The sequence below is a fragment of the Triticum aestivum genome, chromosome 4D (assembly GCF_018294505.1).
Source record: "Triticum aestivum cultivar Chinese Spring chromosome 4D, IWGSC CS RefSeq v2.1, whole genome shotgun sequence".
Taxonomy (NCBI): domain Eukaryota; kingdom Viridiplantae; phylum Streptophyta; class Magnoliopsida; order Poales; family Poaceae; genus Triticum; species Triticum aestivum.
The window spans coordinates 123,914,625-123,941,388 of record NC_057805.1 but is presented as its reverse complement, the minus strand read 5'-3'; the positions used below and the strand labels follow the sequence as shown (position 1 = coordinate 123,941,388).

Below are 26,764 nucleotides of genomic sequence, written 5' to 3'. Positions count from 1 at the left end.
CTCCATCTCGGCCGGCATCCTACTCTCGAGAGGGTGTGGTCCTTGAGCGAACTAGTCATGTGCTGTGTTGCCCCAACGCAGGGTCATTTGGTGAGGAGCTACGGTCCGGTGGTTGACAAGCCACTGATCGGAGGCGACTGGACTGGAGTGCTTTCATCAAATGATGCATGTGGGCTGAGCCATTCCCATCCCAAGTGGTGGCCCGATTCGGCCTGGCCTGGTCGGAAAGAGATTCTAAATCTCGAATATGCGCACCGAGAATAGATATCTATGTTAGCTAGCGGGGGCGGGCTTTCCCCTGGTAGTCCCGCTGCGTCCTCTGACAGTCCGTCTCGTCTCATCTTTCTTTGGCTATACTTGTAGCCAGCCATATTAGCTCCACATTCCACCCTTTTGGATTTCTGACGAAAAAGGCAGTCATCAGTCGCCCCCTTTCCTATTTAGCTTTACTTGCTGCCTATTATGAGAATAGGTCCCGGTTCAAGCGGCCCGCCTTTCATCATCATCTATACCAGCTGCCATGCACGATCCCATAGGAACGATTTCATCGCCCTAAGAAGCAGAACGCGCCATCACCTACAGCCCTTTCCTCTGCCGGGGACTTCCACGAAATGAAAACGGGCGGCATCATCGTATGCTCGACATTAGTTGCCCTGGTGTATATCCCGGAGTACTCCTATGGCCGATCTGTCACCCATACATGAAGGCCTTGGCCCCGTCCCGTGTGGAGAATGCCCCCCTTACGTCACGGCTTAGTCTGTTATTTTCTTTTGTCAGAGTGGATTCGGACCGCCACTTCTCTGAAAGCATGGTTCTTGCCTCCCTCTCTCCTCCCTCCTTGGAGCTTGTCCATTCGTTGGGTGATCCCTTGCTCTCACGTTCGAGTGTTTGCTCATCGTTTAGGCCGGTGAGTTACATTTTTGCTCATTGCAGTCGCCTCCGGGGTTCTTCGCACCTGGGTAGTACCAGGACCCTTGTGCCCCGGACTGCACTGCCCGTCCTATGACCCAAAACTCAAAATTAGCCTTGCGATGAGACACGGACATTCCTCATGCTGCGGTTCCCTCCGGTCCGTTCCCGGGTTGGGTTAGGGGAAGATCCGAGCGATTGCCTTCGCGGATCCAAACGTGCTCACAAGGCGCACAATAAGAATAAGACCAATAGAGACTTCATAAGGGACCATTTGAGCTGCAGATCGTAATGCTCCTAGAAAGGCATATTTCGAATATAGAGGACGTTCCCAACAATCCATGAGAATATCATACCCAACTATGAACCGTACGAGCACATCCTCTGTCACCCCCACCGCGCTTACGGCTCTATACCCCAACCCAACTTGCTCTGGCCCTGGGTCCTCCCGCATCTCTTCCTCGGTAAGCGGACCATGGAAGCTGGGGAGTATCCGCTTGGGACTGATAGAAAACAGCATATCTTTTCCCTCCTGACCCCTATAAAAATCTAGTGGAAGTCCAGTCGCGTCGGAGACATCTTTATCTGATTTTGAGGCTTCGTCGTCCGGCTCCTCCAAAATTATGTTAGGATCGGCTGGCTCATCCTCATCATCCGAAAAGAAAACAGAGACAAAACAGATTTGTTTCAATGACATATCTAATCAGACTGAAATTGATGTCGAAGACACGATCATTCACATCAATTGAAGCAGGTAGGAAGGGCGCGGAAGCTACCATTTAACGAATGCAATGCAAGCAAGGTAGCTTGCTTATTCTCCATCTAGCGTGCGTTGGCGGCAAGGAAGGAGGCATTGGAAAGACTAGACCATACACATTAATTAGTACAAGAAAGAGGCATTCGGGAAGCGACTAATCGCTTCTGGCGAAGCTTAACAAGGGCCGACTACTACATAGAGACAACTACTACCAGTCATGAGCGATAGTGAAGCCGTTAGAGGCAGAAGCTGTCGCTTGACGGACGAAGCCGAGCCGATACGATAGGCGGGCGAAGTGAGCGAGACCAAGACGGGCCAGACGTGGAGTGGCGAAGGGGGCCTACTATACGTATACGTGATTAGTAAGCGGTTCAAGACATCGAACGAAAAATCAAGTGAACTAATGAACAGTGTGATTGATCAGACAAGTACCAAGGAGCAAGAAAACGTATGCGCTTTAGCAAGGGATGAGCGCGAAATCCGTTGCTTGTTCTTTCGGTAGCCTTCTTTCATTTCCGAATTTGCTTGCGAGCAGTCCTTGCATTAGTATGAGTTCGTTGACCGCGTAAGGGCGATCCATCTTGATGACGAATTCCACGATAACGAGAAATAGAAATTAATCGTTCGATGTCTGCTCGTTCTCCCCTCTTCAATTCCCAATGAACAACATGATCTTGAGCTATCATTTGTTCAATTTGGTCGATCTGATACTTAGTTAACTCATTCATCTTGATGTTCCCACTGATACCTAATCGATAACGAAGCTGAATGGCTTTTTTCGGTCCAATTCCATCCATTTTTGTTGAGGCAATTCTGACTTGTTCATCGGGAAGTGATCTAGCTCCTGAGATATATGACATTCTTTATCCTTATCTTTTCCTGGTCTTCTCGGCTGGAATCTACAATCTACACCTCTCCAAACACAAACGCAATATCTTGAGTACCCGGAACCATGTTCAGTGCTGCAAAAGCGCAGCTGTAGCCCCCTAGAATCTTCGGCTCCTCATTTTTATTCAATTATGAAATGACTCATTTTGATGGAGATTTGTAGCATCATTCAAGTAAATACAAATTGAGATCGTAGAAACATGAGCTTGTGATATAGCTACACCTAATTCCAGACCGGTTAATGCTAGAACTATAAATAAGGGACCAAGATCTCCTATGAAATAGAAAATATTATTCAGAAATAGCATAGTCCAAGCAAACCCACTTAAAATCTTTACTAAACTATGACCGGCCATCATATTAGCAAATAAACGTATTCCTAAGCTTAATGCACGAAAACAATAAGAGATTAGCTCAAGGAGTACTAAGAAAGGTGCTAACGGCAGTGGGACTCCTGTAGGTAATAAGAAGCTAAAAAAATGAAGCCCATGTCTTTGAAATCCAACGATCGTAATGCCTATAAAAATGGAAAATGAAAGAGCCAAAGTAATGAGAAAATGACTTGTCACTGTGAAGCTAAAGGGTATCATACCCTGGGGATTACAAAATAACGAAAAAGTAAAAGTGACCGAGATGCGAGGGAAAAACTTTTGTTTCACATTTTCGGAAAGACCACCTATTTGTTCGTTTACCAGGTTCAGCACGAAATCATAAATAAGCTCGACCAAGGATTGCCATGCATTTGGCACTGACTTTCCACCTCCCTTTTTCGTAACAACAAAAAACAGAAAAACGACCAAAACGACAGTGAGCAGCATATACAAGACTGCATTTGTAAATGTAAAATAAAAGTTGCCCACATGAAGATCAATTATTGGGTAAATGGAAAATTGATCCAATGGGTTTTCCAAAAAAAGCTGATTCGGAGCACTTACAGCGCTACCCGGCGGGGAGTCTTCGGCCCTCCATATTTCGTTATAAAAATTAACAAAGCCCGTGTTCCAAGTTAAGCTTTCGCGCCCCTTGAAATGTAATCTACGAAAGTATCCTTTAGATCCTTAAAAGAATCCACGCCCAGAAACTGGTTACAAAACCAGGTAACATCGTATGTAGGTGGCAAAACCAAATTTGCCTGCCGCATGTATGATTCTACCATTTTTGTGATTTCAAAAAGCAAAGCATGTGTATTTCCGGGCGCAATTCCATACATTTTTAAAAGGAGGTCCCTGTCTTTCGAGGTAGGTGCCTCCACCCCTTCCAAAAGCCGGTTCACAAGCTGCGGATCGAACGCAGGTTGGGAAAAATCAAAAATAAAAGAATGGACGTGAGAGACGCTTTGTACTGTTTGTGTTATTAAATCGAATTTGTTCATCTCCAGGTAACTCCATCTTTTTCAGCTCTGCTCGCTCACTTTTGAAAGGAAAGGAGACTGATCTTGACGTCGGCGTTGGTTTTTCCAACGAAACGAAGAAGTTTTGGATTGAGATTTCACATAAGCATTGCACAATGATCCGCATTAGGCGGGGAGCAGCAATGATACCGCCGGCCAGGAATAAGTACTTATCCCTCTTATACTTAAGAAAAGAGAATAGAAGTGGTTCCTTTTCTTTCTATACGAAATTCGACGATTTCGTTTGTGTTCATGTTGGCATAGGAGAACTACTAACTTCCGCCATCTGCATTAGTTACGTTAGCATAGGTAGGCGGTTCTCATGCCAAAGGGGAAGATCTCGCTCAGCCAAGTGCACAACCTGAGTAAGTACACTTATCGAGGAGTGATAGGGCAGCAGAGTTTGAGGCAAAAAAAGATTTGGGTGGCTATGGGTGATATGGGGATTCTAACAATTAATTGACAATGATTTCACCGTGATGTGCATTGGTAGCTTCAAGACGAAGGCATTTTCCATATGTAAGCCACAATTTCAGTATCTTATTCTTCTGAACCAGGAAAAGCGTTCTGGTAAGGAGGATGAAAGAAGAGTACGAAAAAGGAAGTCAAAAGTAGTAGTCTTTAACAAGGCTTTCCTTCATCAGCGTAAATATCTAAAGTAGAGGCTTTGGTATAAACATAAATCCCATAATAGAGGGATCGATCATCACATTCTGCTTTGTTAAGAAAGAAGGATAACCTAGATAGATAAAGGTGGAATGGACTACGTGCAATCCCATCCATGGAAATATTTTATTTACTGTATAAATATGTATGATGTGCTGCTAGGAAATCCGCCATCGCTTGCCCTCTAATGGCCTTCTGCGGCGCATACACAATGTCGAACTCAGTAAGGATGATGGCCCCATCTTGCCAATCTTCCTGTAAGCATTGGTCTTGTCATGAGATATTTAAGTGGGTGAACTTTGGAGATGAGGGTGACCCGATGTGCTATCATGTAGTGCCGTAGCTTCTTGACAGCGAACACCAGTGCAAGGCAATGTTTTTGATAGGAGAGTACGCATGTTCAGCTCCTACGAGCACACGACTGAGGTAATAGAGGGCATTCTCTTTCCCGTTTTCATTTTCTTGTGCCAATAGAGCCCCAAGAGATTCATCCAAGGCCGTGGTGTAGAGTATAAGCTCCTTCCCTGGTATCGGCGCAGCCAGGACTGGCGGATTGAGGAGATAGCTTTTGATGCCATCTAGGGCTTGTTGGCAGTTTTCATCCCAAAAGAATGGAATGTCTTTTTTTGTTTTTCTTGTAAAAGGTTGGATTCTTCCTGCAAAATTGGCTATGAATCGCCTGATGTATGCCAGGCGCCCTTGAAGCGAACGCAGCTCCTTAAGGTTTTGAGGAGGAGGCATTTCGAGTATGGCCTTGATTTTACTCGGGTCGATTTCTATTCCCCGATGTCGAATGACAAACCCTAGGAATTTGCCTGACGAGACCATGAAGGCGCACTTCAATGGGTTTAACTTGAGTGCATGTTGCCTTAGGCGGTCGAATACGATTCTGAGATGTTGAAGATGTTCTTCATAGGATACCGCCTTTACAACGAGATCATCTACATAGCACTCGACAATCTTATGTATTATCTCATCGAAGATCTTAGTCATGGCGCGTTGATATGTAGCACCGGCGTTTTTGAGACCTTTGGGCATAACCTTGTAACAATATATGCCTATTGGAGTGCGAAAGGCTGTGCTTTATCAAGGCAAGCTTCTCTTTCTTTCGCCAATGAAGTTCATATAAGTGTATAGAAAGCCTTCTTTTCACAACCATGCACAAACCAAAGTGCTGCTGAAACGTGAAATCCATGCACCAACAAGTTCCAGTTCATAAGCAATGAAAAAGCAGAGTATATGGGAGGATAGTGGCTAAACTGTTCACTTGAGGAGAGTGGGAAGTGACTAGTCCGATAGGAGGAGAGCGGAAGTGCGATCTTTCGATCCAATCTATGTCGACTAAAATCCATGACTCATGGCACGAGGGCCATTGCGAGTTGATGTTGTTGCTTTACTGTCACAGTCTGTCCTCAAGAGAGGCATCCATTCCTGGCCAGACAAAGTTCCTATTAGTTCTCTTATAGGAAGCTAGTATACCTGAATGGCCTCCGGTAGCTGTCCCATGCAGTTCTTGCGCTATCCTGGCTCTTGCATTTCCAGCGGTCCCCACATATGCCTCCCTTTTTTCCTTAATACCCCTTCCTTCTCTTCCCAACCATCTTGTCCTCCTCTCGCTTCACTAATGCTCTTCTTAACTTCTTCAGCTAATTTTTATCCTTCGTAGCTTTGTTTCACTTCTCCTATCCAATCCGGCAACAACTTGCTCACAAGGGTGCAACCACTGAATTTGTAACGACACAATGATTTGAAAAACAATAGAAAGATATGTAAAGAACACAGACAGTAAAGGTAGAAGATCATTTCCGGGTAGATAGGAGAGCTATTAAAATCCACTAACATGAATCAGAGTTTCGACTGGGTTCTCCAGATTTAACCAAAAGAAGACTTTTCTACAAATAAGAGAATTTCTCATTTTTTGGTTTATACCGAGCCAAAACATAGAATTTCCATTGAAGAAGGAAGTAAGGATGCTAGCCGGAGAATCAAGAAATAAATACTTCCCATTCCGATTCTTTTTTAGTTCCCAAGATAGAATTTCTTTGTTTTTGGCAAGAGCGGTGGGTGACAACGTGCAAGACTAGATAGGTTTGGCTTTGATCTGATCAATAGGAATAGGAGGAAGCGTTGGAGAGGTACCAAATGACTGAAGAGGGGAACCCATCTGACCACATGTAGAGCCAGCCCATAAGTAAATTCAAGAGAATTTCTTCATCTTCCAAAGTATGTGAGTGAGGTAAAAATTCCATGGATCGATCTCATCACTCACATCCAACAACTAGTGAAAGATGTAATGATGAAGCTATAGGAGAAGAAAAAGCGTTGGTTTTGATTGGTAATCTTGAGTTGTCATCTTTTGAAAGAGAGTAACTTGCTGGATGGAGAGTAGCTAGGAGAATAAAGTTCATCTTTACCCCATCTTTCATTCCAACTCTATTTTCTTGTGTGCGACCCTTCTTTCTGGTTTGGAATCCAAGAAGCTCAATGGGCTAGTTTCAAGTTCGATCAGACACGAAATCTGGTATAGCCACCAGCCTGGATAGAACGGGCGGGGGAAGAAAAACTAGGAGCGAGCCACATTCAAGAGGGTTGTCAAAGGCCCTCTCAATAGAGCTATTTTGTCATTGAATCGATGGAGGGAAGACTCCTTCGGTAGGTGCCCCCGACTCTTCCAGTTTCTGGGTGGGATCTTATGGCTTAATATCTGATTGCGCATGATTCATCTTTGTTTGGTAACCGCAGACCCTGAACCAGGAGTTGGAAGCACCTTTGCCAGACTTTCCAATTGAACACGATGCGGGCGATGCAACTCGGCAAGGAGAAGGCCGAACCCTGGTGCTACACTACAGCAGAAGCTTTGGCAGTTTACCATGGCTTGATGTTCTAGTTGTCATGCTAAAGCCGTTGATAGCTACTTCGCTTGACGAGCTAAGTAGAAAGACTTTGTGGATGAATCCACAACTGATGGTGCTTTAGGTTGATCTGATCCCTAGAAGGAAGAGTTTTGGGCTTAAGGCATAATTGCTCTATTGCGGCTACCCTGGCTATGTCATCCGATGCTGTTCACAAAGCGGCTCTTACTATAGACCCGGCTATCTCCGAGTTGAAATCGAACCCAGCCCCGGGTTTCCGTCCATCAATCCAGAGCTCAAGACAACCGCGATACTTAAATCGCTCAAATAGCCACCTTAGACGGACACAGCCATTAGAAGAATAAGCTGAAACTCAATGGAGTACCCTAAACCAGAGATCCTCGACAAAGAAAGTCTTGATTCGAGGAACGAAATATCAATAGAGGAACGAAAACCGCAGGGTATGTAATTTGGGTAGGGTTGGCAGGGAAAGTCCAACTGAAACTTTCTTTGATTACCTTTTTTCTCCTACTGGCTCAGAGATTGCATTTGCCCTTAACCGGTAACCTCCTTTGAATCCTTCGTTTAGACCCTCTCTACTGGTATTGGCATTGGCTCGAGAGCAAGGACCTTATTTGATCGCTTAGAACTTGATGGAGGGAAACTCACTCGCTCGAGATATGCTTAAGCTAGCTCAGGAAGAGTACTAATTTTATATGCCTTAAAGAGGGGATTCAAAGAGTAGCCTTTTACTAGGGCTTAAGTGACTCGTTTCATATTGCTTACTATGGTCTGGACAGTGAGGAGGGTGAGTTGGAAGATATACCTAATGTCAAATGAGACTTTCTCCTCACCAAATTGAAGCGTGAGCTTAGCATCTTTCACATCGATGACAACCCCTGCAGTAGCTAGAAAAGGTCTCCCCAAAAAATAATAATAGGAAAGCTCTTATCCTACATCTCCAAGACAACAAAATCAACTGGAAATGTGAAGTTACCAACTATCGCAGGGATATCACCCAAAATGTCTGCCGGATCCTGATCAGCAAGGTGGAGAGTGATGCTAGTCGGCCGTACATCACCCAATGGTAGTGGCTCGTAGACAGTGAAGGGAATCACAGTAGACCCAAGACCACATAAAGCATGGAAAGTTTGACTTCCTATCAAGCATGGAATACTGAAACTGGCAGGCTCATCTAAGTTGAGAGGTAGCTTATTTGAACGAGTGCACTACATTCCTTAGTAAGAGTAACCAGTTCTGGCTCGTTAATGTTTCGCTTCTTTGCAAGCTGGTCCTTAAAGAACTGTGTATACATCGGCACCTGTAAGACACCATCAAGGATGGGGGTGGTAATCTGCATATCTGTCATCATATCCAGAAACTTTGCAATCTGCTTGTCTTCAGTTGACTTCACAAACCATTCTGGAAATGGCAGCTTCGGGTTGACAGGTGAAGCAGATTGATGATGGATCATTAGGAGCAATAGCTGCTGGTGTAGAAGAACTAGGCTGTGTAGCAGAAGTAGTGGACTGTTGAGGTCCCTGCGGAGAAGGTATTGGGCCGGCTAGGGTAGAAGGCAGGTGGTACATACAACGCTGGCATTGGGGAAGAGGATCGGTTGTAGTCTTACCACTCCGACTAGTAAAGGCTCCACGTGGGTGAACTTCAGGTTGAGGTGGAAGTCTCCCTTGTAGATGGCTGTGAGGCTACCATACGAGTGGTCAATGTTTGCATAGAAGAATCCTTACACCCAATATTGGCACTCCTTTTAGAATACCTGTCTACACCTACATCAGCAAGATGTAGTTTTATTAAGTCGGCTTCCATTCCTTATTCGGAAGGCGTTGGATACTTGATATACGCTATGCTATGTACTCGGCCCACCATTGCGCATGCTGTTTTAGGAAGCATATTTTGATCCTTATTCAGGGAAAGCTCATATCCATCAAAAACTAATCGAAGTCCAGCTTTATCCCGAGCATCCGTTGTTTGCCCCGATTGAAGATCCGACACGACACCCTCTCTTCCATCTCCGGCTTCCTAACCAGATCCGTTTACCCCTGCTTGAAAAAGTGTTTCCATTCGTAGTTCGGGGTTTCCTAGTCCCAGGTTTATTCGTAACCGGCTCCCTATCCAGGTCTTCCTCCTCAATAGCTATCTTTGTTTGACGGTGTTCGTTGCCAATGAAATAGTAATATATGCTTGCTTTCTTCCTGTTCGCATATCCATATCGAAAACTCTTCTTTCGTAGGCACATTTACTTCAATTCAACTACTTCATTGATGAATCAATTTGAGGAAATTCAAAAATACCTTGCTCGCCTTCGCAACTGCCTTCTTTTCTGTGCCTTCCTAGTTTGCCAACCCTATGTTTGATTGCGAGTTCCGGCGGGGTGAGTACCTGGACGGACAAGGGGTTCCTTTTCGATTTCCATTTTAGAGCTTCTCTCTAGTTCAAATATATAGAACTTCCTTCTTAGAAACGGAATACCTTCACCTTAGAAGGGTGTTCTTCCTACTAGTGAAACCAGATCTTCCTTTTTCGGCTAAGCCGATTCCAATGATCGGACGGACAATACTTGCTTAAACCTAGCACCCTGTTGCCTTGCTTTTCCTCCAGCCATACCTGCCTCGCCGCTCGTGATACCCAGGAAGGGCATCCCTCACTTCCCAGATCGTCTCGCACTTCTTTTGTCACTGGCACACACGCTCTCGTGGGTCTATCACTGAGAAATCCCTTTTCGCCGGGCGGTGCGGTAAGTAAGACTAGTCGATGGACAACTACTGACTGAATAGGGAGAAGATGCATTTTCCTAGGCTCTTTCTACTTTGCTCATTGGGTATAGCCGTCAGTGATCCACAGATACGGCGCTTTTGGATTCCTAAAGGGATAGGATAGTTCTTTCTAGGCTTTAGAGGTCTCCCCTTTAACCTAGTACTCTTAGGAAGGTCGGGTTAACCTTCTACTAGAACTGTTCTATCTACAAAATTGGAAAGTAGGGTCAACTTGCCATAATATATAGCCCAACTTGATCCGTCTTAGAGTAGCCGCCTATGGAACCGCCCCCGAGTCAACAATGCACCCGATCGCGAGCCTTATGTGAGTTTCATAGTCAGCCTGCTCTTTCAAGAACGTGCCTTCTAAACTCGTTGTTCCGCTTGCAGATTGGAGTTTCCTACTGACTATCCGGGTTCTTGATACCGCCAGCCGGGAATAAGTACCTATCCCTTACGGGAATCGAGCCCATGTCTTCGACATGAAAAGACGATGTCCTAACCTCTGGACGAAAGGGACCAAAAAGCTATTTTTCATATACTTAAGAGAAGAGAAGTGGTTCCTTTTCTTTCTATACGAAATACTTGATGCACTTATTGAATGGAAACTTGAATTGAGAGAAAAGGTGTGCTACGCTTCTTCATTCTCATAACTCAATCAATATCAAGAACATAAAGAGTTTGTATAGAGATGGATTTCTCTTCAGTTCCAAGACTTTTTTTTGAATGGCTTGTGTTGCGCTAGTGACACGAGGGTAAAACGCTCGAGTTGGCTTGCTGACTCGAGGAGGGAAAGGCTCCATTTGCTTTAGTGAATGGAGGAAGAAACAACCATAGTAACTATCTATGAAATTGATTGATGGATATGAGAGTGGTGCAAGACCGGGACAGAGGAACCATAGGAATGTTATGTCAGGTTCCTTGCTCACTTCTCAAGCCCAATATCATTCCTCCAACTCGGACTTTCATGCTATAATTAAGAACCCCCCTAAACAATGACAGTGTACCGAGCGGGCCCTACGTCTATCGGGGAGCTCAAATCCTCACTAGAGTGAGGCACGTCTCGATCAATACATCTCGAATCTAAAGAGAGAATGTTATTGTTATGCTGTCCCCACTCTGGAGTATGATTGACCATATCATCCAGCGAGTGGTCTTAAGCGCTCAGTGCATCCATACTGAACTCGAATGTGCACGCTTCGGAAGAGAAAGTAATGTGAACTACTAACTGTTATGCCGGCTTGGCCCGATCAAGACTTCTATCCCTCAGAAACTGTCTCGCGTCTTATCCGTGTGCGCGGTTGAGGAAATTGGACTTCGTATTCTTCCTGGGTCTGGCTCGTGGGCCGATGTCGTCTTGTGTTGTAATCGGGGCACGAGTATTCGAAGTAGAAGCGCTAACATTCCCCCTTCCTTGAGAAAGCGCTTGACCCCAAGCCGGTGCATAAGGAAAACGAGTCTTCAGGTCGATGAGGTCCTCCCAAGTATTGTCCAGTGCCATCGACTCGGACCAGCGAATCAAGCCTTGTTCCAGGACTTGATCTCCCTTTATTACTTATACCAACGACTCACCAAAACTTGCATAGGTACAGAGGGATTGTCAGTCTCAGATGGTAAACGAGAGGATACCTGAGACAGTGGGCGGGGGAACAACACGTCGAAGCTTAGAGACGTGAAAAATACAGGGTGCACTTGAGAAGTTGATGGTAGCTCCTGGTGTTAATATGGAACAGCACCAACACGTGCTAGAATCTTGTAAGGCCCAAAGTATCGGAAGGAAGGGTTGTGGCATTCTTCCCCTAAAAGGTGCACATCCAGCGATTCCCTCATCTATCGAGTGCTCTGTTCAGAGACCAAGGAAGCTATTAGTTTGAGTTCCTGATTTCCCTGTTGCCGACTAGATTGCTTACCGACTTTCATGATGGAAGAAGATACCGACTTGAGGGAAGGCAGTACAGAGCAGCAGCCTAGGGATAAGCAGGAATTCAGGTTAGCTTTTCTGTTTTCCGAATCTTACCCACCTGAGAGTCCTAGTCTCGGAAGGGCGCCTTGGCCATCCAGCCTTATCGCAGAATTGATCCAAAAGTTGTGAGCCGATAGAAGTGGAAAGATAGAAGGTTTCAGAAAGGAAATATTCCAATGGTTAGATTACCTCCATCTCGGTCAACGATGGGGATTTGTGAAGGTATCAAACTTAAGCTATCTATAGAATGACAATTTTTGATGTAGCTTCACGTCTACCTATACCAAAGGGTTTCTATAGTATGCCGAACTAGTGAGAGTACCAAATGGTCAATGCCTACCTCAAAGGTTTGCATCTATAGAGTTACGAATTGCCTACGGTGAGTGTTCCTTCTGCCCCAATGGTCTACCAAAACGGAAATGCCTTCCATAAGATGATGAAATCGTTTTTCTACCTTCTGCCTCTGAGGTTTCCCTTCTCTTCCAGCATTCTTGAAACCTGACAATCAAACTATTGCATATGGAGGACAAGTCAAAAGTAGATTCATTCCATCGTCAAAACTAGAAAGGTAAACAATTGCATCGAAGGTCAAGTATTGGGAAAGGTACAAGGTGTTTTGGCCACCCCTCAATTGAAGAGTTCCGATTGGATCAAGAAGAAAATCCCTATTCCTATCTTTTTATCCAACTTGAATGATTAAAGGTCAAGTAGTGGCATCCTATTACCCTAAAGGGTAAGTTGTGTTGAAGTCAATCAAAGGCTGAACTGCAGTTGCCCTTTCATTCACCTAGAATTTTGGCTTGCTCTTAGGGTGGACCACATCAGAGGTATTGGAACTACGTTCCGCGTATCCTTTTTTCTTAGGAAATACTACGATCCAGTAGCTATAAATAGAAAGCAGAACCTCCTTATGTCTATACATAGAAAGAAGGAGTCCCAGGACCGAGTCATAGACTGTGCTAACTCCATGCGTAGCGTAGGAGATGGATGGGGGAAAAGGCATCACAGGAAGGAATGATCCAATAAATCCGGATAGCCAAGAAAAGACACTTCTATCGATCGGTCTCCGCCCTCCCATACCTCCTAAAACAACGGTAGTTTGCTTCTTTTCGTTCAATTGTACCTGGCCCAAGCGCCTATCTATTTAGTACTTTCGAGTAAGAAAGCAACTTGACATTATGATCCCCGAGAAGAGGATTCGTATTATAGTCGGTTTGTTTTCCATTTCCAGGTCCCATCCTTTTTTTCGGGAAATTCTTTTTTCATTTTCCCATCGGCCTAGAATTGCCTTTCCTTCTCCTTTTGATTTTCGTATCATTATTATTACTTTGGTTTCTTAATAGGGGGATGATTCATCGTGTAACCCGTTCCCCCAACGAATTGCATTTTCTTTTTCTTTGATTTTTGTTTACCCATGGATTTCGTTTTGAAACTGTTTTATTAGATGACGGAGAGAAAGTTTTACCAAATCCTGTAGGGGGTCAGGCTCAACCCGCAGACGCACCGCCAGTTCTGCCAGATCCAGCGGGGGATCAGGCTTAACCCGCGGATGCGCCCCCCACTCTGCCTGCTCCACCAGTTGAAGTCCCTGCCATTTTGAACCCGCCCCAGGTTCCGTCATCCTTGGATCCAGGCAGAAGGCCGGAGGATCGAGTGCAAGATGGCGCAGAGGCAGCAGCCATGGGGGCTGCCAAGGGCTGTTGCTCGTCTTTTGTCGAGTGTCTCTGCACCATGTGGTGCGATAGCTTTTAGAAGGGCGCAAATGTAGGAAGGCTCTTCTGAACAGCGTCCCTTTCACTTCATGTGAAAGTAGCACAAATTATATAAATAAGAATAAGAATAAGAAAGAGAAGCGTAATGTTACCGTGTTGTCGGCTTTGTATGTAAAGCCTCCTGATCCGGAGAAACTCGATAGATTCGAAAACTACGAATCGATAGCCCCGGAAAACTCTGTTCTGAACTCGTACTTGATTGGAAAGAATTTGGACCTGGGGACCCTAGATCTATCGGCCTGTCATACTAATTTTCCTATGTGAGGACCCGGTATTTCAGCTCACGCTTGAGTGCTTGCCTGTTTTTCCTTCAATTCTTATTCGGGATTGCCCCTATTTAAAAGTGGCACCCCGTCTCCATTCACACTCTCACCATGCAACGCAGGACAAAGGTGTATTTCACTGTTCGAAAAAATGCTAACTAAGGCCGAGGAACAAGGAACAAAGGTTTGAACCAGCTTTCGTAAGGAGTCTTCTTCCTCATACAGGAACAACTGGAACAACAGTTTCGAACATTGCATCGGGCCTCCTCACCGGGAACCTTTGGGTCCCCGTCTCGTCATCCCTTTCTTTCCTCAGCCGGACAAGGACAACTTTCAGTTAAGACCAGCCCCTGTTTTTCTTGTGTGCTTGGCATGATTCATGTAAGGTTAGCACTCGTCACTAGACGAGATAGTGATTGTCAACATCCCACACAACTCTCACTCTCACTCTGGCAAAAGGAAATGAATGTATCTACTCCTTCAAACAACAGGAAAGCAGACACACATCCTACCCGCATCAATGCCTCTGCCCTCTTGTATCTACATATCATGATATGGATACCCTTGGTCATTAATAAAGGGAAGATGATTTTAGCCGAGGTGATCGGACTAACACTGAGTGCATTTGTCCCGGCTAGGCTTATTACGTTCTTAGTGTTCTAAAGTGGGACATGCGCTAGCTCTAGTAACCATTCTCCATTGATTGGAAAGGGCGGGTGTCTGCACGAACTAGCTAGACATGGCACTCCCCGAGCACGAACTCGATCATCGTGCCGTCCCCTTTGAGCAGATTTTCTTGCCTGCCTCTGCTATCATTGATCCAAATATTTCTCAATGGTGTGGAGACAGCTCACAAGAAGATCTAGGATTTCATAGCGAGTGTACTAGTAGCTGAAAAACCAAATTGACCATTCCAACTCATTTGTCGTTTGAAACAGCATTTCTTCCCGAAGTGATACCTTGGCTTTGCCCAAATAAAGAATCGCAATGCTGCTGATAGTCCGCCTGCTTTCAATGTTCTTATGCTCAGTGAGCAAGCTTGATTTCGGTTACTCCCTTCTATTGGGAGCTCCCTATCTATAGGTTTCAGGGGGGTACGATCCACCGCGTTCCTGTGCTTTACATGAAATGGAAAGATCAGAACGAACAAGCAGAGAAACTTGACGACAGAACTACATTGGTTAGACAGGCGTGTAGGTTGCTACAATATCCAGAGACGCTTAACAATTGCTGTTTGAATCGATCCTTTCTTGTATCGGATCTGTGAAGTTCATTTTGGTCATGCCAGAAACCTATTCTCTATATGCCAATTCGTTTTGCAGAAATTCAGAGATTGGAGAAAATGAGCCTTTAACGGAGGTACGATGCATTACCTTGTATACGAAATCTAACGAAATTCTCATTCATTCCTAAAATGATTTTTTAGATAGAACAACTTGTTTATGGAATTAGCCCCCAGTGGAGAAGCAAGGCTTCCAGGCTCGCCATCAATCCAGGCAAAGCAGTCTTCCCAAACTAACTAATTGTTGAATTAATACTTGCTATACTAATAGCTCTTCAATCTGTTTATTGCTGCTTCATTGTCCTTTCCCTTTGCTCTAGCGTTAGTCGCAGGAATCCCTCTTGCGTTAGTCGTAGTCATCTATTCGTAGAAATCATAGGAAAGATCGTGGGAACCTACACCGTACCTTTCGTAGTCAATACGATGAAACCAAAGCCTTAGCAGAGGAAGGAACCGATCTGATTCCCGGAACCGAAACAGGTATTTCCACTACTGCCGTTACTGAACCGAGGACAAGGACAGCTGCCCCGCTGGGCGTAGATTTCATCCCGTTAGTGTGCATTGTTGAACCCAAAGACAAGTAGGGATTTTGATATTGATAGCTAAGGGTAGGTGTACTAATAACACCAGGGCGATCTCTATATCTATAGGGACAACTATGATAGGGGGGTCTGTCGTAAATCCAACAAAGTATGGTAGCTCAAGCGGGGAGCAATCTGCATTTGAGAATGCTATGCTAGCGGTGAACCTAAATCTGACGATGAAGGGGGCGAGCACTTAATGAGTACGGAATTTCATAACCGGGGTGCGAAAGGAATGCACCCGAATAAATCAATGAATGAAGCTCAGGCCACGAATTCTGGAATCTAAGAGCGGGTGGTGAAGTTGGGCACTCTCGAAACCTCTGTTATGACTTATTTTATCCTACCTGCTTTTTTGCATTTGATCTTCGAGAGAATGCTGTCCTTAGAAACGCGTCATGAATTGGAGTCGAACAAATGTCTCACATCGACCTATCCTACTGGTCGCTCATGACGGGAGGACCCCCATAGCGGGATCCCGGCGACCCCATCACCTTTCAGTGATGTATTTGCCATCCCGACCCTCCCAGTAACGTGCAGAAAAAGACATCATTTACTTGACGAAGAACCTGTGGTGCTTGTTGGTTCTGCGACTGACGTCACCCCCTGATTATCCTTCTTTTTCAGAGAGGTGCTAGCCTTAGAATTTGGAAACTTATCTGAAAAAAATAAGAAAATAGAGAGATAAATCAAAAGCAACTGAAAGCCCTCTATCCATCTTGAGATGGGAGCGAGTTCAGGAAAATGACTAAAAATAGTAGATAGTAAGGAGAAATAAATGGGTATTAATGGTTGGAGTTCACTACGTGAACCCCCCCACCTTTTGAATAAATAAAACAGGGTCAAAGCAAGCCCTTTAATTCCATTCTTTATTCTTACATTAAAGAATGAATCAAATCTACCCAAGTAGGATTCGAACCTACGACCAATCAGTTAACAGCCGATCGCTCTACCGAACTGAGCTATTGAGGACGAACGAATTGCTTAATAAGCTGAACACCCACATAATCTCGATTTGACACAGCAACACTTTCCATAACAACAGGGATTAAAAAACAGGTGATCAGGACTCGGATCCTGGGTATCTGTCTGACGTGTGATAAGGCGGGGACAGGATTCGAACCTGCAGTCTTCAGGTCATGAGCCTGATGAGTTGACCAATTCCTCTACCCCGCTTTAGTCTAAACCTTTCATTAACATACAGAAAATAGAGTTCGATGCCAGGCGGATACTTGACAGGTTCCCCCTCGGCCAGGCCCATCGCAAGGAAAGCGAAAACCTAGATTTGCTTTATCGGGTATCAAACGGGAACTCCGAGCAAATAAAACACCTTTCAAAAGTATTAATACAGTCACATGTATGGTAAATGCATGAATGTGATGGACTCAAAAATCTGTGGTTCCTAATGGAATAGGTAACAAAGCCACTTTGCCACCTACTGCTACTAACTCGCCGCCTCCCCACGTTAAGCTAGTACTTGTTGTTGCACCAGGAGCTGTTACGCCAGGCGCAGTAGCATGGATATTTTGTACCCATTGAGCAAAGATAGGTTGTAATTGTATGGCAGTATCCGAAAACATATCTTGTGGACGGCCTAAAGCACTCATGGTATCATTATGAATGTACAAGCCAAAACTGTGAAAACCTAGAAATATACATACCCAGTTAAGGTGGGATATGATTGCATCGCGGTGTCTAAGGACGCGATCTAATAGATCGTTGTATCGAGTTGTTGGATCATAGTCTCTTACCATAAAAAATGCTGCATGTGCAGCAGCACCGACTATTAGAAATCCGCCAATCCACATGTGGTGTGTGAACAAGGAAAGTTGTGTACCATAGTCAGTAGCTAGGTATGGATAGGGAGGCATAGAATACATATGATGAGCTACAACAATGGTTGTAGAGCCTAGCATAGCTAGGTTAAGAGATAATTGAGCATGCCATGACGTTGTTAAGATTTCATAAAGACCCTTATGGCCTTGTCCTGTAAATGGGCCCTTGTGAGCCTCCAAGATATCTTTAAGTCCATGGCCAATACCCCAATTGGTCCTATACATATGACCTGCGATTAGGAAAAGAATAGCAATAGCTAAATGATGGTGCGCAATATCGGTCAGCCAGAGACCACCGGTTACTGGATCTAGTCCTGCACGAAAAGTCAGAAATTCTGCGTATTTGGACCAATTTAAAGTGAAAAAAGGGGTTGCTCCTTCGGCAAAACTAGGATAAAGTTGAGCCAAAAGGTCCCGATTCAAGATAAATTCATGAGGAAGTGGTATCTCTTTAGGATCCACCCCAGCGTCAAGAAATTGGTTAATTGGTAAAGATACATGAATTTGGTGCCCCGCCCAAGAAAGAGAAGATAGGTCTGTTTTCATTCGTGTAGAACTGCTACCTCGTTAACGAACTTACTCAAAGAGTGCTATAGAGCCGAGTCTAAGAAAGCCGCCCTGTTATTATTTTCTTAACCTCAGAAAGTCTCACGCGCGGGGCACCTCACATCGCACTAAATCACTACTATTAGGCCCATCCTATCATTCCACAATCCGAAGGAAAAAGAGTATCCTATGAAGGAAATCGTATCTGATCTATCACCTTCCTCGTATCGATGCTTGCCACCGCGTCACTAGGTTGTTCATAGCTCTTTCTTAGCTTAATGGATCACCCAACTGTATTCCGGGATGTGTGCATTCCACAATCCCTTAAGGAAGAGGTTCACTACAGCCTTGCTTGTTAATGGGTTTCTGACTTCACAGCAGAGTGCTAGACTAGGGATAAGCTGGATACTGACTTCTTTCCAAGAGCTCCATCAGCCCTGCTTAGCCATACATCAGCTCTACCATTACTATACGCATTCTACCTACGTTTTATGGAAAGAAAGAAGAAAGGTTGGATGGTTGATCCACACAAATAAGAGATATGTAGGCCCAACCTTCAATTGCAGAGAATAGCAAGCCCCCTTTGCGGAACAGACGTATAGAGGAAAAGGGTGACCCACATCGCAAGGGCTTTCCGATTGTGTGAATCAGAGCCCAAGAGAAGATCAATTCATTAGGAGACAGGTATCGATGCTTGCCAGCAGGAGAAAGATCACTAGGTTCAGTCTCTGATCTGATCAATAGGGTTCCCTAGGTACATTCTGTTTTCTTGAAATCCAGCAGGGATAGTAGCTGCCTTTTCTAGGGCAAAAAAACAAGTTAGGCTATCCAAGATTTGCTCTTTTTTCCAGCTTTTTGGAGTGAAAATAAGGAGGGACTTGTGATTGGTTTTCTACAGGGAAGAGAGATACCAAGCCGGGCAACTTCCCCTACTAACTACTGAACACAAAAGCCAAGGTGACCCAGAACAATTATTTCACTTATTTCTAGTTTAAGAAGGACCTTGTGCGCGGTTCACGACTCCCGGTGCTTAGAGATGCGGTTCACTACAGCAGTGGTAAGAAAAGCAAGAAAACAGGTATCAAGAGATGGAAGTGAAAGAAGAACTGTTGATCGACCGGTGGTTTGGGTCTTGCCTTTTAGGATTCGGATTCCTATTGAATTGACTTTGCCTTTGCCGAGGAGCAGAAACCGAGCCCTTTGATTTGATCCAGTGAGTGACGTTACGAGCAGAAGCCTCGACAAGTTGAATCCGGTACCGAAACAAGGATGACATTATTGAATATATTCTTCTTTCCTGTGCTTTGCCTTTCCCGTTTTCCGTACCTTTCGTAGTAGTTACTCGCCACTAGAAACAGGATTCATGAATTCAAACTAAAAGCAAAGGTATCGCTAATTCCATTTCAGTGGAAATATAGGGATGAAAGTTTCTCTCCTACTGATTTCGATTGCACATCTAATGAAAATATATGCACATGAATGTTCAAAAGCAAGGCTATCCCCTTTGCCGTTACCGAGGATCTATCTTTGTCCCTTGATTCGAAACCGAGGAAAGCGTGCGCTCGACCTCCTGGAAGGAATGCAATTATTCGCTTCGTAGTCCTCGTATGAATTCGCTATCGCTCCGAATCGTGGGAGCCGTTGAGTTCGGAGATACCGTTGTAGGAAAACAAACAAGTGAAAGAAGCCCTCGTTCCCACTCTTCTTCCCCCCCCCACCTACCCGGTAGGTAAGTAGGGGCCTCGGTTTCTCTATTTGCTATGAGAAACCTACACAAGTAAATTTCTATTTCGTGCGCGATCCCAATCATGGACTTTCACAATTAAGTCGATATGGGTTTTATCCTTCATGTTATTTAAAAAATAAAGGCGTCACCTTGAAATGCCCTCGAGGACCTGGTTTTTTTTACCCGTTTTTCCTAGCTCGCATTTTCCAGGTTAAGATCCCTGTAAATTTCTTCCAATTTGGTTTCGGGCAGCTTACGATTTCGACAGGATCTCAGAACATTCTTTATTTGCTTTTTCAACAACGAAATGGAGGGTACTTCTGGGTTGGGCGGGGTGCGGCTTGCGGATGGCTCCGACCAAAACCCATCTTTTCCATCGGCGTCTTGACGTCCCACTTTGTTTTTTCGTGGATCATCATCTCCTGGCGTAGCGGAAGCACTCGACGAGGCCTCTACGACAGAAGAGATTCTTCCCCGTTTCTGCCCGGACGATTCCATCAAATAAATAAAAATAAAAGTGAAGAGGAAAACGCATAACCAGAAGAAAAAGATATCGTGATGTAAAATGATCATGGGGACACATTGTTTTTAGGACCGACAATTTCCTGCACTGCTTAAACCAAGAAAAAGATACATACTAGTTTTCATAGGTAGGCCTCTCTCTCCTACAGAATAGGTTTTTCCAAAAACTACCCATGGGATTTCTTTGTCTTTTCCTTATCTTTTGTCCGGTGAAGAATCTCCTGCTGCAGAGATAAGATGAATGGCTTCGAGATACCATCACTCGTCATTGCCAAGGAAATGAATTGCAAATTGGCTACTTATAGTCTACACTTCCCCTGATTCTCCACGATGACCCGCATTCATTGATTGAGAGAATAAGCTGAAGATAGATCCATTGAGATATTGGTTTGGAAGAGAAGCCGTGGAGACAGCTCATTGTTCCTATGTCCGGAATTGTTAAAGAATGAAGGTACCCCGTTGACTATGTCGGGTAACGCCGACTTAGGTTATCCCTAAAAACACTATCAACCACATCATAACTGTTTGCTTCCGCTTTCCTCGCAGAATTGGTTCTAGCTTTCACCGAAGGATCTCGATCGATGCTCGCCATCAAAAGATATGGGTCTAGCTGCTGCCCTAGCCGGAAAGAATGGGAGAGTGAGCCATTCATACTGAAAAGAGTGATTCGTTTTTGAAGTATATCAAATTCAGAGGAAAAAGCTGGAAGAAGACGACGGGATTGTTGATAGATCCCCTCTACATCCTAACCAAGAGGACCAAGTGCAAACCTCTGTCTCTTTTTCTCGCCGGGTGGAAAGGTTATTCTTTGCCAGTAGTGCCCTCTGTAGGAAGAATCGTAAATGCCGGAGGACGCGTTCAACATGAATTGTCACTGTGGAATGAAATCACCTCTCGAATTGAGCAAGAAATGGCTATTTATTTGATAATAGCGACTTATCACAAAAACAACCAAGGGTCCATCGACCCGATTGAAACTGTCTTCACTGCGTTGAATCGAAGGGAACTACTATAGAGAGTGGAATAAGCTACAAGGCATAACACTATGAGATTTTCTTTAGATAACCTTAATCACACCAGCTTTTCCTCATGGGAGGGTAAAGGAAATAGGAATGTATGAAATCTATCCCAATAAGAAATGCGGAAGGTTGTCAACTAGAAACCTGTTATCACTCTCTTCTTCCGATTGTCCCATCAGTTTCTTGTAAGCCTGCTTCCTCCGATGATCGGTTGCGGCTAACTTCTCTCTCTTCATCTCTTTGAGTTCGCTTCTTGGTAGTAGTTACCCCTGTCAGAACCTTTGTCTACTCTTTCATATAAATACGCTAATCTGCCAGCCAGCCGAAAGTAGAGAACCACATTGTATGATCTGGGGCAACTCTCTGTTATAGCAGCGATTTCTTATTCATTCAGGGCGCCCGTTCATGTGTTTTTAAAGAAAGGATACCTTGTGATTCCAGATTTCAATAGAGATTCGATTCCTCACATCTAAGGGAAGACAGACACAAATGCACAGACACATTATCCGGGGGTGTCACCGTTTGCATCGTATCAGTATCATAAGAAAAGATTGATTGTTGTGAGTGATTTTACTACCCTTCCAGACTTAGCAGGTAATGAAGCTGCTGACGAGGGAGGAAATGTCTGTTGAAAATAAAGCGAACTAGTGGGGCTTAAAAGTCACTCTTTGAATAGTTTTTCAGACCGTTAAGTTGTTAATCTTTCCAATGATGAGGCTCCAAAGTTTATTACATTTCCTGGTCTGCCGAGGACAGCACTAGATTGATTGCTTACCGACTTTCATTCAGATACCAACCCATATTTTTATCAAAAGCATGGAAACTATCTAATCGAAGATAGAATTCACGCCTGTGAAAAGTAAGCAATTTCATCATTTTCCTTCGCAACACAGCTCACTCAATTGTAGAGATACTGAACAGTTTGAGTGATCGATCGACCTTGTCGCACGATGAGCCCATTCTCTCTCTTCCATCCCACCTTCTGAACCGAACCCTGGAGAAAGACTTCTTGAACAGAACAGAGCAGCAATTCTAGAAACTTCCATTTTCCATTGATCTGGGCATTGCTATTAAAAGTGGGTCTACCCGCCCCGACGTGACTCACACTTGACCAACCACTACTATCTAAGAAAATACTTAGGTAGGGTCAATCTCCCTTCGGGGTTTACGCGTCCTAGTCCGAACCTTTGGATCGATCAGAAGAAGAAAGGCAAAGGAATTGAAAGGTAGAGTAAGAAGCATCGCCCAGCAGAGTGATTGAGGGAGTCTTCCCCAGCCCAATGGTCTTCTTTTTGTTTTTCACTCTCCTATTTGGATTTTGGAAGAGTTCTACTACTGTTTCAGTAGTTCTAAGACCCTTCCTTCCCTTTTCAAGTCCTTGCTATCCCTCTCGCTCTTCCCGTCCAGAGGGAGCCCTAGTTTCAGCATAATAGCCTCGTTTTGAAGCGCTCGCTTCATATGGACGTACGTCGAACAAAGGAATCTTATCGGCATACCCACCTGCTGGGCGTGGTTCACTTGACCGACCAACCGACCCAATAGTAGGAGTAGGCGGCTGGCTTCTTATGTGAAGAGAACGGATGGAGAAACAGATGCGCGAAAGAACTAGTCCCTTGGAAAGCTTCGTTTTCCTAACCCAACCTAAGCATAATGAGCTGGTTATTTGAGTATCGAAGCTGGCGAGTGTTCCATTCTTTCGTATGTAGACCCCAGCGAAGAAGGAGAATCAGAAATGGAACTAGTCGAACACGCATAAGATACCGGTTTTAGGCATAACCCCGGGTTAAATAAAGTAGTAAAGGAGCCCAATCTAGCTAAAGAGGGGCTTCTCCGCCACCATAACCAACTAGCTACGTAGATGAATTATCCTTGCGTTCAGCTATCAAACCCATCCACTAGAGCTTGAACCCATGCTTGCTCAAACCATCTGTTTTCTCTTCTAACGAGCATGGCTTCCCTGTCACCTACACTAGAGACTTCTCAACAGTTTAGTTTATTCATAAGCCTAGTACACAAGGAGGGTTTTAGCACGCACTAGCTGTACTGTAGTATGATCTGGTATTAGCTGCTGTCTCTCCTTGCTATTATAGTTTAGTATAGGTCGCCTCAAACTCAAACAAAAACGGGTGCACAGTTCTACTGCGTCTTATCAAATAGTGCTTTTGAGTCAAAGTGCAATCACCATTTCATGTACACCATCTTTGTCAATATCTGCAATTACCTGTAGAAAGAATGTGAAAAACAACTCAAGGTCATTTACAGAACGAACAGGAAAATATAAGCAAAAGGATACAAAAGGTTCACTTACTGGGGTGGACAAGATGTGAGCATAGATGCTCACGTAATCTTCCGCTTTCTCATGTTCTTGTTCTGTCCAGTCCTCATCTCCCCACATGGATTCATCAACATAGTCATCATAATCATAATTGTACTCATCAGGCTGTTCTTCTGCATCCCGAAACAAATCAAATGATGTATCAGCGTCATCCTCTAGAGTCTCGCTATTTTCAACAGTGGCTGCTCCTGAACGAGCTGCTCATGCTCAGGCGGCAGCTCGTTAAGATCAAAGTCGTGGTTGTTCATCATGGAGACCTGGACCCCTGCAGGTGCCGTTTTCCCCGCTGCCAGGCTCCCACCAGAGAGAGATCCAGTTTCCGTGTTTCTAGAGTAAGCTGGAAGCGTAGACCCATACCTTGTACTCTCATTCTTTCGTTTTAGCTAGCCATAATGGTATGTGCTTTGAAAGGTAGTTCTTTTTACTAGAAAGTACTTATAGAGGGCACTGAGGCGCAACCTCGAGCTAGGCGAGATTCTCTATTGTTGCTTCTTATTAGCCAGATCCCGCACCAGGTTTTCCAGGCGGAATAGTTCCGGGATCTTATGAATCTGCGACCAGACGTGAATCTGGTTCAGAACCACAGATCGTGGGTTAGCCATCCCGTCGTAAGGCTTCTTTACACGCCATGGTTGCGGAACAGCCACGGCCCTTCTTCCATGAGCTTCTGCCAGTCGCCAAGGCAGAAAACTGGAACAACAAACAGGTTGTCCTCCACCGCTCGGAACGTCACACCTTGTGCCATGTTCCAAGCGAACTGCATCATTGAGAAAAAGGATTGGCTACTGAAGGGATGCGGCGTGGCCACTTTCGCAAGGGCCATCCACCGACCCTTCTACTATCGGTTTTGAGTATTGGCTACTACTATACTAGCTACTCACCTATCGGTCTAATGAGCATACTTGGAGAAAGGAGAACTTCCCGCCTATAATGTTGGGTTGGCAACCTACCCATTCGTTGAAGTACTTCCTTCATATGGCCCAAAGAAAGGCAGCTAAGCCGTCTTAGTTCGTGAACAATGACCCAGGTGCATAAACAGGTGCATAAAAAGGAAATCAAGTTTGGGAAATGGTACCTGGCTAGTATTTATGCCGAAATCTGGTGACATTATTGACTATTACTATAGTCAAGAAGTAAAGAGTAAAGGCTTTGGCCATTGGCAACGCTTACCTAACTTCTCACTTAAATGTTTACTCGCGTTACTGGTATTCAATAAAAGAAGGAAACCATGGTACCTACCTCCCTCCCTTACTTGGTAATCTAAGAACCCTTCAGGGGGGGAGCAAGAGATCTTCCATACCAACATTTTGTTCGCCACCCCTGCTTCCTCCTCCACTTGAGCTCGTGCAGCAAATCTACTTTATGCTTAGGCCAGGTCCTGGAAGTAAAGGGAAGTAAATATTGGAAACATGGGTATCTAGTTTATTTTATTCAACGGCTGAGTAATTGAAATTCCTTGCTTCTTCAAGCAGGAGATCCCGAGTACCGGGTGTCGTCAGACTCCCATTCTATTACCTTTGTGCCAAGAGCACGTTAAGCTGCCTGGGCTGTTCCGCTACCGGCGTGTAAAGAAGCTCCGCCTAACGGCTAAACCAATGAATTTCTCTCCTTAAAGGAATCTACTTCCCTGACTGTCAACTACTCGCTTCTTCACCGGTATCACACCCGCGCCAGACTGACCAGCAGAGTTAGAACCCAACCAAATACGATTCTTGTATTATCTTACCGAAATTCGGATCCATTTGGCTCCAAAGGAGCAAGCGCGGGAGTTCTAATAGGACTTTGAGACTAGAAAAATCCTTCGGGCTGCTGAGAACAGAGAGAAGTAGTTGCAGAGAGGTTTGATAGGGTTAGGCAGATGCCCCATTATTCGTAAACAAGAAGAAATCCAGATTAGTTTGATGGAGCTGTGGCTTAGCACAAGCATGGTGTCAATGTGGTTCCTCTCGACTAAACACTTAAATAATTGGATCCAGTAGGGTTCAATAGAGGTATGGTATCGGCAACCTTTTAGGGAGCGAGATTCTTTGGAATAAGATAGCTGCCCAGAGCTTGCGACGTACCTACCCCCTGGGCGTAGATAGAATTAGGTAAGATAAAAATCGATTGGAAAGTCCTAAATTAGACCAATTCAATTCCGTCTGCTAGAATAAGAAAAAAGTGCTTCTGAATTTCTCTCATCCTTTATAATGAGAATTTATCTTTGTTCAGTAATAACTTAATCTTGCAATAAAACACTCTTGCTTGGAAGGTATGGTAAAGGTAAACTGTTTCTATTTTTTGATATAAAAAAGAGAGTGCTAAAGGAGTCATTCAGAAGTGAGTGAAGAGGCAAAGCTCATTTCTTTCATTCAGGAATGGACACTGGACCAGAATGAAATGTGGGAATATCGGGATTGGCAGATTTTTTATATTGAAATAAAAAAACTCAACACGACTAGTGAATTCAAATTAGAGTCACTTGCGGATTTCTTCAAATTGTTGTAGTGTAGTATTGTGGTTTTTCAGTAAAGACCCCGACCTATAAATATTCATAGCCCGGCTCATACGGGCGGACAATATTCACCCAGAGCCCCGTTGCGACCGCAATGCTGTTCTTGAAGGACCTTACCTTAGAGCAAAAAAAGGGAATAGAAGTTAGGAAGACTACTGACGTAGGGCGGCGGGTGAGCTCAACCTCGAAC

General features: G+C 44.5%; 2 non-coding genes and 1 pseudogene across 2 annotated transcripts; all 3 read right to left on the bottom strand.

The window, feature by feature from the left end:
- Positions 1–1,893: 1,893 nt before the first annotated feature.
- Positions 1,894–3,926, bottom strand: LOC123096794 (ATP synthase subunit a-like; annotated as a pseudogene).
- A 13,067-nt stretch (positions 3,927–16,993) lies between these two features.
- Positions 16,994–17,069, bottom strand: TRNAN-GUU (transfer RNA asparagine (anticodon GUU)). The gene has a single exon. It is a non-coding gene; the product is annotated as a tRNA-Asn (tRNA).
- A 130-nt stretch (positions 17,070–17,199) lies between these two features.
- TRNAM-CAU (transfer RNA methionine (anticodon CAU)) lies at positions 17,200–17,273 on the bottom strand. Its single transcript has one exon. It is a non-coding gene; the product is annotated as a tRNA-Met (tRNA).
- Between the last annotated feature and the right edge of the window lie 9,491 nt (positions 17,274–26,764).